The sequence below is a fragment of the Triticum aestivum genome, chromosome 2D (genome assembly GCF_018294505.1).
Source record: "Triticum aestivum cultivar Chinese Spring chromosome 2D, IWGSC CS RefSeq v2.1, whole genome shotgun sequence".
NCBI classification, from domain to species: domain Eukaryota; kingdom Viridiplantae; phylum Streptophyta; class Magnoliopsida; order Poales; family Poaceae; genus Triticum; species Triticum aestivum.
Genome location: NC_057799.1, coordinates 385609774 through 385620430, shown reverse-complemented (window position 1 = coordinate 385620430; position 10657 = coordinate 385609774).

The window sequence follows — 10657 nt, the reverse complement described above, 5'->3', positions numbered from 1 at the left end:
CTGCGGTTGGGCACTTGGGTGGCATGTTGATGGGTTTCAGCCGCGCCTTGTATGATATTATCGCTTGGGATGTTGGTACATTTTTCATTGCTGCGCATTTTTGCATTCGTGCATCGCTTCGCGAGCTAGTTGTCATACAGGTCTACGGACCGGCCGATCACTCTCGATCGGCAGAGTTCTTGGGAGAACTCCAAGAGAAAGTCACCACGGTGACTGCTGCGGCGCTTCCTGTCCTGGTGGGGGTGGATTTTAACCTGATCAGGTCAGGAGCGGACAAGAATAACAGTAACATAAACTGGCCTCGGGTGTCCATGTTTAATACTGCTATTGCCTCCATGGCCCTAAGGGAAGTGGCCAGGACGGGCGCGAGATTCACGTGGACAAACAAGCAACTTGACCCGGTCCGCTCGGTGCTGGACCGGGTGTTCATGTCGCCGGAGTGGGAAATTGGTTACCCTCTATGCACATTGGTCGCGGAGACCCGCATTGGCTCTGACCATGTCCCGCTAGTCTACTCCTCGGGGGAGGGTAGGTTGCGACGTAGCCCTCGCTTTTTCTTTGAAACAGCCTGGTTTGAAGTGCCAGGCTTCGAGGAGATCTTCAAAGAGAAATGGTGGGCGTGCGTTACTTAGGTTGGGCCCCAGCGGGGCCCGATGGAGTTCTAGAACGCGGTCGGGGGACGACTCAGGGCTAGCCTCAAGGGGTGGGGCGCCAACCTACAGAGGAATGATAAAGAGCACAGAGCATCGATCCTCATGGAGATTGCCAGGATTGATGCGCATGCTGATGCTAGGGCCTTCTTGGAGCATGAATGGGCCCATCGCTATGCTCTAGAGCGGCAGGTCGAGGTGTTACTTCGCGCGGAGGAAGAATATTGGCGGCGTCGTAGTGGTCTTAAGTGGAAACTTAAAGGCGACGCCAATACCAAATACTTTCACGCCTACGCTAACGGGCGTCGTAGAAAGTGTGCAATTCTCAGGTTGCAGTCGGAGCAGGGGCTTCTGTTGCGACAAGAGGACATCTCTCGCCACATCTATGAGTTTTACATCTTGATGGGATCTTGCGAGGCCCAGGGAGCTGGCCTTCGCGCGGACGTATGGGAAACCTCACAACGCGTCCTGGAGTGTGAGAATGACAAGCTGGGGCTCGCTTTCCTACCCGAAGAAATTGACGCCGCCCTGATGGGTATGAAAGCGGACACGGCGCCGGGCCCGGATGGGTGGCCGGTGGCTATAGGGGTTTTGGCCCATTCTTAGAGGCCCAATTTTTGCGATCTGTAATGGGTTTATGCGAGGGACGGTAGATATAGCACGTCTTAATTTTGGAGTCTTAACGCTCATTCCGAAGGTCCAAGGGGCCGATAATATTAGACAGTTCTGCCCTATTGCGCTCATCAACGTCCCTTTTAAGATTTGTGCTAAAGCGTGTGCCACACGTTTAGGACCGATTTCTCATCGCTCGATTCACCGTAACCAATCCGCATTCATTCGCGGCCGCAACATCCTGGAGGGCCCGCTTGCCCTCCAGGAGATTGTTCATGAGCTCAAATGCACGAAGGAACCGGCCGTTCTGCTGAAGCTAGACTTCGAGAAGGCTTATGACCGGGTAAATTGGGATTTCCTGCATCAGGTGCTTATTAGCTGAGGTTTCTCCGATGTGTGGGTACACCGCGTTATGCAATTGGTCTCGGGAGGCCAAACTGCAGTCTCGGTGAACGGAGAAGTAGGGCACTTCTTCAGGCACAAGCGTGGACTCAGGCAGGGTGACCCGATGTCCCCTCTTCTGTTCAACTTCGTCGTCGATGCGCTGTCCGTGATGCTTTCGAAGGCGGCCGCGGCTGGCCATATCCAAGGTTTGGTAGGCCATCTCATTCCAGGGGGAGTGACTCATCTGCAATATGCGGATGACACGCTATTGATGTTTCGCCCGGATCTGCATAGCATTGATACGGTCAAGGCGATTCTCCTTAGTTTTGAGCTCATGTCAGGCCTCAAAATTAACTTCCACAAATGTGAGGTGCTCTCGATGGGGGTAGAACCGGAGGAGGGAAGGTGCATAGCTGATTTGCTCAACTGCAAAGTCGGCAAATTCCCGTTTACGTACCTCGGCCTACCGATAGACACCAAATGACCCACGATAGAGGACTGGGATCCATTGTGTGCCAAGGTGAGGGGCAGGGTTTTCCCTTGGAGGGGTAAATTTCTTTTGAAAGCGGCTAGGCTCATCCTTACGAACTCGAGCCTTTCCTCCTTGCCAATGTTTGCTATGGGCCTGTTTTTGCTCGCAGAAGGGGTTCATGTAAAGTTGGACACGCCCCGCGCCAAGTTATTTTGGGAAGGAACCGGTCCGAACCGTAAGTATCATATGGTTAAATGGGCCTGGGTGTGTCGAGCCAAGGCCTTGGGGGCCTTGGGATCACCAACTCGATATTTTTAAACATCGCACTGATGTGTAAATGGATCTGGAAAATCACCCAGGGGGCAACCGGGTTGTGGGTCGATCTCCTGAGGGCCAAATATTTCCCTAATGGGAATTTCTTTGAAGGGAGGACAAGGGGCTCCCCCTTCTGGAATGACCTGCAGGCGATTAAACCGGCATTTGCCATGGGGGCAAAATTCTCGATTGGGAATGGTCGTTCGGCCCGCTTTTGGACCGATCTTTGGATAGGGGCCCAACCCCTATGGGCCGAATTCCGGGATTTGTATGATATTTCTGTCGACCCAGCAATGACGATGGCGGAGGCGCTCGCGTCGACACCACCGGTGATTCACTTTAAACGGGAACTCAACGGGCAAGAGCAGTCTAGTCTCGCGGCCTTACTGCAGTTGATTGACCCAATAGGCCTTTCGGAACAACCTGACACGGTGAGCTGGGCGCTCACCAGCTTGGGAAAGTTCACGGTTAACTCCTTATATAGTAAGTTGTGTCGAGGGCCGACGCAACTCGTGGTTGCAGGGTTGTGGAAAGCACGGCTGCCTCTGAAGATCAAACTCTTCCTGTGGCAAATGTTCCGTGATAAACTACCCACTTCCTTAAACGTGGCCAGATGCAACGGACCGGCCACCGGCCCGTGTGCGCTGTGCGGGGTACCAGAGGATGCCAATCATGTGTTCTTTAGATGCCCTCTTGCGAGGTTTGCATGGAGCGCGGTCCGGACCGCGGCTGGTGTCCAATGGGACCCTCGATCGGCTACGGAGCTTACCCAGCTTCTAGATGCAATCCACGGTCCTGCGAAGCGGGTGATGTGGAGTTGTGTAGGCGCACTACTCTGGGCTATGTGGCTAACTAGAAACAAATTCACTATTGGGGGATGTTTTCCAACACATCCGGCTAACATTATCTTCAAATGCAACCTCCTCTTGCAGCAGTGGAGTCCGTTGGGGAGGCGCAAGGATGCTGAGATGATCAAGACCGCCCAACAACGTCTGATGCAAGTGTATGTGATGGCTAGGGACCCTTGACTACGGTTCTAGCCGTGGTCCCTTTTGATGCTTGACGAGCCTGCGCGCTCAGTACGGGCTCTGCCCTGTAATCCGCTAGTGGTTTGTTAAGTTGCGCCTGAACTGCATGGTTTGTCCTTTGGCGTGGGCCGGATTGGCTTTTGGTGTTGTATTAAGACTTGGTGATGTGTTACGCTGTCGTTGGGGCTTTATTAATTTAAAGCCGGACGCATCTGGCGTATTCGTTCTAAAAAAATGACAGGCGACCCGCATATCCATTCCTCTGGTGCTATATGTATGGGGCCAGACGACTTTTAGGGTTAGCAAACCCTATCCCCGCCACAATCCGCCCGCCCCGCCGCTAGCCCTCCCCAACTTTGGCGACAAATTATGTCGAATCTCCTCCGTTTTCCCTCCTCGATAGCCGATGGTGCTGGCGGCCATGGCAGGTCGCCTCCGTGCAAGCTCACACCACACGACCCGGGCGCCGGGAGCTCCAGCCGACCGGTTTTCTCGGGGCGGCGGGCGGAGCCCTTGGGCCGGCTTCCACGCGCTCCATGACCACCTGTTTCTGCACTTCCATAGGTGCCGGGAGGTCGATGCGGAGCTCGTCGTCTTGGAGAAGGCTTTGCCAGCCGGAGAAGAAGGTGATGCCGACCGTCTCCCCGCCGCCAAGGAGGAGCACAGCCTCGCCCACACGCTCCGCAAGACCGCCGCCAAGTTTTACCTCAGTGTCGATGAGTGACCATCAATTTAGGGTTAAATTTGTAGCACGAAGTTTGTATTTCCTATGTATGCACTGTGGTTGTGATTAGTCCTGGCCATGGGCAGCCCGGCACGAACGGCCCGACCCGACCCGACCCGGCCCGAAAAAGCCTAATCCGACGCTGCACCCGGGCCAGGCCCAGGCCCGCTGTTTTCGCGATTTACTGAAGGGCACGGCCCCCGGTCCCGCGGGCTGTATCACTTTCGGGCCGGGCTTGGGCCCCAAAACCAGGCCCGACGGCCAGGCTGGGCCTGGGCCTAGGTTTTCTGCCTCGGGCTTTGGTAGGCCCGAAGCCCGGCCCCGCCAGGCAGATGGCCAAGTATAGTTGTGATCAACTATTTTCTAGCGCGAAGATTTTTTTAAATATGCAGTACCGATTTACGGGTTCTGTTCTGATGAAGTCTTCGCGTTACTGCAAAGCAGTTTTCGGGGGAGTCCTAAAACAATTTTGCAGTACGAGATTTTAGCGCATGTGCTAGAAATGCTCTAACTTGATGTGTATGTAGGGAGCGGCTATTTGAGCCCGGGCTCATTTGCACCCTCACCTAAAGAATAAATTTATAAAACATAGCAAAATAATACATTTGACATCCAAGATGCTTGAGAGCGCAAGGTGCTTGCATATTTTCATTGTTAGGACATTCAAAGAGCTTGTGACAAAAAAAAGTTGCCCCTCAAAGAAACTTTGGAAAATTGCACTGTTTAGACCTGATATTTTTCTGGATGAGCTCCTCAAATGTCATTGGGCACAAAAATTTACGCGCTCTTAGAAAACTCGAGTATCTTCGATGCCAAAAAGTCTGAACTTTTTTATTATTATTTTTTGCTATCTTTTCCTAATGTGTTGTTCATACAATGCATCTGAGCGTGGGCTCACACGTCGATTACCAAATGTATATATATTGTCTTAAATGCTACTCCCTTCGTCTCATAATATAAGAGCGTTTTTTATACTAGGCTTTTAGTGTAAAAAACATAGTGCTTTGCTGCAGCCCCGGTCAGTCGATCGTGCCCTTTGTTTTTTCAATCCGATGGCCGTGAAGCCGGAGAATATGCGTATTCCTTAATTCTGGTGTGTATATGTGATGAAACATCTCCATCATCATGTTTATCCAGTGGAAAACTAATGCACCATCGACCATGTCATAGTCAAAAGCAAATCCTCCAAGTCCAACCACAGCAACAAGTGTAGCTTTCATGGTCTCCTCACTGCTCCTCTATCATTTCCCCGCATTTTCTTCAAAGTGCGAAGTGGCACAAACAAAATTAGCAATCTATGATGGACCACGGTATAAAATTCGTGACAGCTCATTGCTAGTGGCCAGCCTTCTGCTACAACAGGCACAGTTTTTTTTTCTCTCGCGAATAAACAGGTACAGCTTGATGATAGGAGGTTGGTACATGCTGCGACATCATCCAACAGATACATTTTGTGAGGAACCTGTTTGCAGACGCTTTGCTAGCTTCAAGGATCCATCAGGAGCGTGACGTGAAAACGAGGTCTACGTCGGTACTGGACAAACCTGTGCCTGTCTCTGCATTACTATATGGTCTGTGAAATATCTGGCTGCGGCTGCGCGCGACTCTTGGTCGGAATATGCACCTTGAGGCGCCGTACATCACAATGCTGCCCTTGACCTTTGTTTTCTTGGAAGAGACAGAATGACACCACACCACAACACTCGCACAAGTTGGAGCGATCATATTTGTCTCCGCTACAGCGAATGTTCTATGTTTATTTCTCTAAGCGATGGTTTTAAAGTTCTCTCTTTTCATACATCGAATATGCTACATGTGGTCCCTTCACCTTTTTTCGCCTTCTTTCTTTTTTGCATGTGACATCACCTTGAACTTTTGGCAAAAACTAATGTGCCCGGGCGGAAACCACGTTGGATACTTGGCCATTCAAATCAGCTTCTTTCTGCATGTTTTTTTAGAAAGCTTACTTTTTGCATATATTGTTTTGCCAACACTTTATTGATCAATATAAATGTTCATAGAAACACATACTCGGTCATGAGGACGAATAAGCCACAGATGAGGATCCTGATCAACCATAGCAGAGTGTTTGGCAAGATTGTGAACTTCGCTATTTGATGCTCTACCTTTGAAAATAACTAGACCACTATCAAAATACTAGCTCTGGAATTGAACTCTTTGACAATTGCCGCATAGGCTCTTCCTTTACCTTCCTTAATATCATCTACTACATTCTTGCTATCACATGCAATAATGAACTTTGACAACGAGTGATCTTCTGCTAAGGCCAACGCTTCACGGCAAACTAACATCTCCAGGGTGGCCGGATCCGTTACTCCTAATAGGACGATCGAGGAAGACCCCAAGTAACCTACCTTTTGCATGTGAGATCATTAATGTGCCCAAACGCACGTATCATGTCTAGTGGGCCGGCCCAATCAGTGATCAGGCTTTTTTAGCGGAATTCGACATGGGCTTCCCTTATTTCGCGAAAATGTTATATTTAGTAAAAAAAGTATTTCAGAAAAAATCAAATATATTATTATTGAAATGAAAATTGTTCATAGATTTTTAAAAATGTTCAAACTTTAAAAAAGTTCACAATTTTTAAAACATTTCTAGTACTCTAAACAAATAAAATTTTAATGTATTTTCAATAATGTTTTAGAATTCTATAGACATAAGAGAGTCATCTCCACTACTTCATACATGAGAGAGTCATCCCCACTACTTCTAATTATCTCAACATGCATGCTTCATGAACCAACCTGTGTTTGGATGGTTAGAAAGACAATGGTATCCCCAACCCACCAGTGTTCAAGTCCTAAATTTGACACTGGTGTCCGCATTTTCCTGGATTTATTCCAGGCCTTCCGGTGATGTTCCCGTCAACTATGAAGATGTCTGTGGCGACTTCGTCAATCTCAAAATGATGTGTCGGCTCAGTCTCTCGAGGGTACTCATAGGGATAGGGTGTGCATGTTTGCGTTCATAGGGGTGGGTATATATATGCGTATGTATGAGTGTCTACATTTATTAATAAAAACATGGGACACAACTATTATATAGCCGAGCCTCACACACGCACATGGCACCACTATGACTACCCCACTACTCCACACTCGTTATCTTTATTTCACTGTACTTTCACTTAAACAACACCTAACTTTTATTTATAAGTTCTTTATTATTTTAAAAGGCTATCTTTTTATACCCGCAAAGTAAATTTATTTTCTGTTTCTAGATAAAATAAATGTTCGGTGTATGTAGGATCGTATCAATGACAGATAGGACCTAAAAGAATACTAATCATACTTTTAGTTTCTTGTGGGTTCAACAACCCATACTTATCACCTTCATTTTTTGGAAGTGCAACCATAATTCCTTTCACTTGGGGATTATCACTATCACTGACCATGGATGCTCTGGCTCCTTCACAGCCCTTGGCACTTCCTAATTAAGCGTAGCCAGGTCCTTCTCTTACCCCGAAGCCTCTCCTTCCACAAAATCCTCCGGTCTATCAACTTTTGACGTGTGCATCTCCTCTCCTTCCTATGTCGCCTCTCATTGTATCACCGTGTGCCCTCCAGTCACCCTCACTAGGTCACAGACCGAATCCTGCATGAGCGTGAGCATCTTGGCATCACCGTTTTTTGGCTTCAGGTGGCGGCGACCTCAAGGGTCACCCCTTGATCACCCCACCAGCGTTCAGGTCCGCCACGAGCTTTGCCTGAGAAGACGACGCAAGATCGGTAGGTTTTCCATTTTCGCAGTTCGATAGATCTTGAGAGCCTTGCGATATGGTGGTTCGTCGATGGCTTTGTGCCTCCTCCCAGGGTCCCTATGGTGCAACTTATACCCGCAATGCCCTGGTTGATTCCTTCCCGGGTCGGAGTCCAGATCAGGGACGTGCCTCAGTTCCGTGTCGTCCAAGTTCGCGACTCCTCTTATCACATGGTTCAGTCCGACGGCGTCCAGACAATCTCCATATTCCTCCTGCACACGGGCAACCTGCGTCGCAACAAGGCCACCCTGTTGTCGTTGGTTGGGTGTGGCGACAGCGCCGTCATGCACGGCAAAAGGTGGATGCGTCGTGGGTGGCAGCCGCCCCGCCCCCGGGTCGCCTAACCCTAGGCCTGAAGCGTTATCCATCAGATCCACTTCTTGCTGCTACTCCAAACCCTTGTAGGTGAGGTTTAGGACTTGAGAGAGAGCTAATCCAGAGGAAATAAATATAATTAACAGATCAAAGAGGTGGACTCGTCCTAGGTCCGCGTCCTCCGCCGAGGCGACTCAGGCGTCCCCAACAGCCGCCGTCCACCACCCTTCTCCGACCTCCCCCCTCCCCCGCCGCCGCCAGCGGTCGCCGCCGGGCAGCCCGCGCGGGGACGGCAAGGATCCACTTCCATGGCGGCGGCGAGGATCTTTCCCATCGTGGCGGCGGCGGAACTGGCTCTTCGATGGTGGCGGATGCTCAGGCGGCTAAGTCTCTCTGAGGCGCCGGCAAGGGAGGGTGGGATCCGGCGATCTACGGCTGGGACTCCGTGGCTGTTGCACCCTCGCTCCACGATGGGCTTGGGCGGGCCTATGGAGTGACGGTGATGTGGCTGGCGGTGTGGCGGTGGAGGTTGCTTCATACTGCGCGCTTGCGTGGCGGTGGCAGCAGTCGACTAGGGGGCGGCGAGTCCTGCCTGTCAGGTGTGGTGGCGGCGAGTCTCGCGGCCTCTGGGCATCGTGGAGGTGCCGGCGGCGGTGTGTGCTCGGCCTGATGGCGGCGGCTGTGCACGGGAGTTGGATTCCTTCGAACAGATCTGGGTGAAAACTTGCTTTCGGCTACTGCCAAGGCCGGCGGTGGCGGCGCTATCTGCATCGTTCCCTTTTTAAAGGCATCGCCGTGGAGAAGTTCAAGGCCACTCTTTGCTACCTCCGGGGGAAACCCTAGATCGGGTGATTGGAAGACGGCGGCGCTCTGGTGTCGTTCCCCCCGTAGGGGCGTCATTCTTGGAGGTACACACGTAATCGAGGGACCAGAGGAAGGATTTTTTGGTGGAGCGGTGCGTCATTTCACTCATTGATGGCGGCGGATCTCGGCGGCATGGCGCCATGGTGACTCGGCGTCCGATGCGCGGAGATGGACTCACGCAGGAGGGTGACGCGATCTGGCGTCATGGTGGCGTCGACGGTAGCTAGACCGGGCAAGGTAGATGCAGCAGTACAGCTCTGAAGATGGATTGGTGGCAGGTGGCTGCGGCGGCCTCATACCCGGCAGGCGTCCTCACACCCGGCAGGCGTCCTGGCTGAGGAGTGCGCCGGACCGGTGGGTGCCCCATACCCGGCAGGCGTCCTGGATGGGACCTCAGGTCTTAGATGTTAGGTTTGGCTGTGAGGTCTGTTTGGTATTAGGCCCAGACTATAAGCATCCCTTCATCATTTGGATAGGAGTAGCGACAAATATTGCCTAGACGGTGGCTTTAGTCTTACTGTTGTATTACTTTGTAAGGTCTTGTGTGAACATTTAATAAAGTGGCTGCATGCATCGTCCAGATGCAGAGGCCGGGGGTCTTTCTCCTTTTCTAAAAAAAAAGAGCTAGCATCTAGATCCATGTCAAGTACTTGCAATTGAAGGAAAATGCCTGCTTGTGACTAATTAACTCTACGACCTGGGGTGAACCAACTAGTATCTTAGAATGAAACTCAGACCAATTACCATGATTGTCGTGGTTTTGTCACGGCAGAAGTCCTAGAGAAAGGACTTAGTCGTGGAGCCATCGCTACGGGTTAGCTTGAAGGGGTTAAAGCGGACAAGGGACGCAAGAGAGTTTTATACTAGTTCGGCCCCTTCGATGAAGGTAAAAGCCTACGTCTAGTTGTGATGGAATTGATGGGGTTTCGATGACCAGGGAGCGAATACGCTTTGCCTAAGTCTCGAGTTGTTGTCTGTTGTTCTGAACCGCCGCCGGGTCGTCCCCTTATATACATGGGTTGACGCCCGTCGGTTTACAGACTCCGAGGCCGGCTCATAATCGTGTCCGGCTCGGTCTCTGCTACTCATATCTTATAACACAAGTTTACATCTCAATGCCGGTTTGTGTCTATATGCCTTAAACCGGCTTTGGGCCCTGGGCCTTCATGAAGCGTCACCGTCTGTCTTCATGGGCTTCAGATACAGATGAACTACTTATGAAGTTAACCCGGCCTCTCCTGGACGGTTTACGCCCAATGGTAATATCCCCAACATTAGGCCCCAGATTGATTTGAACTGGTTCATGTCAATCCTCAATACTTGAGAAAATTTCTTCTTCAACATTTTCACACAATCTTGTAAACCGCCATGACATCATCTTCTAGAACCTTGGTAAACCTCCATGACGTCACCTGTCATTAACGACCCTCCAACAATCGAGGCGACAGCATCACCTTATATCCAAAAATCTGGCTCCTCGATTTTCGCATCTGTCGTTTATCCCCTTAT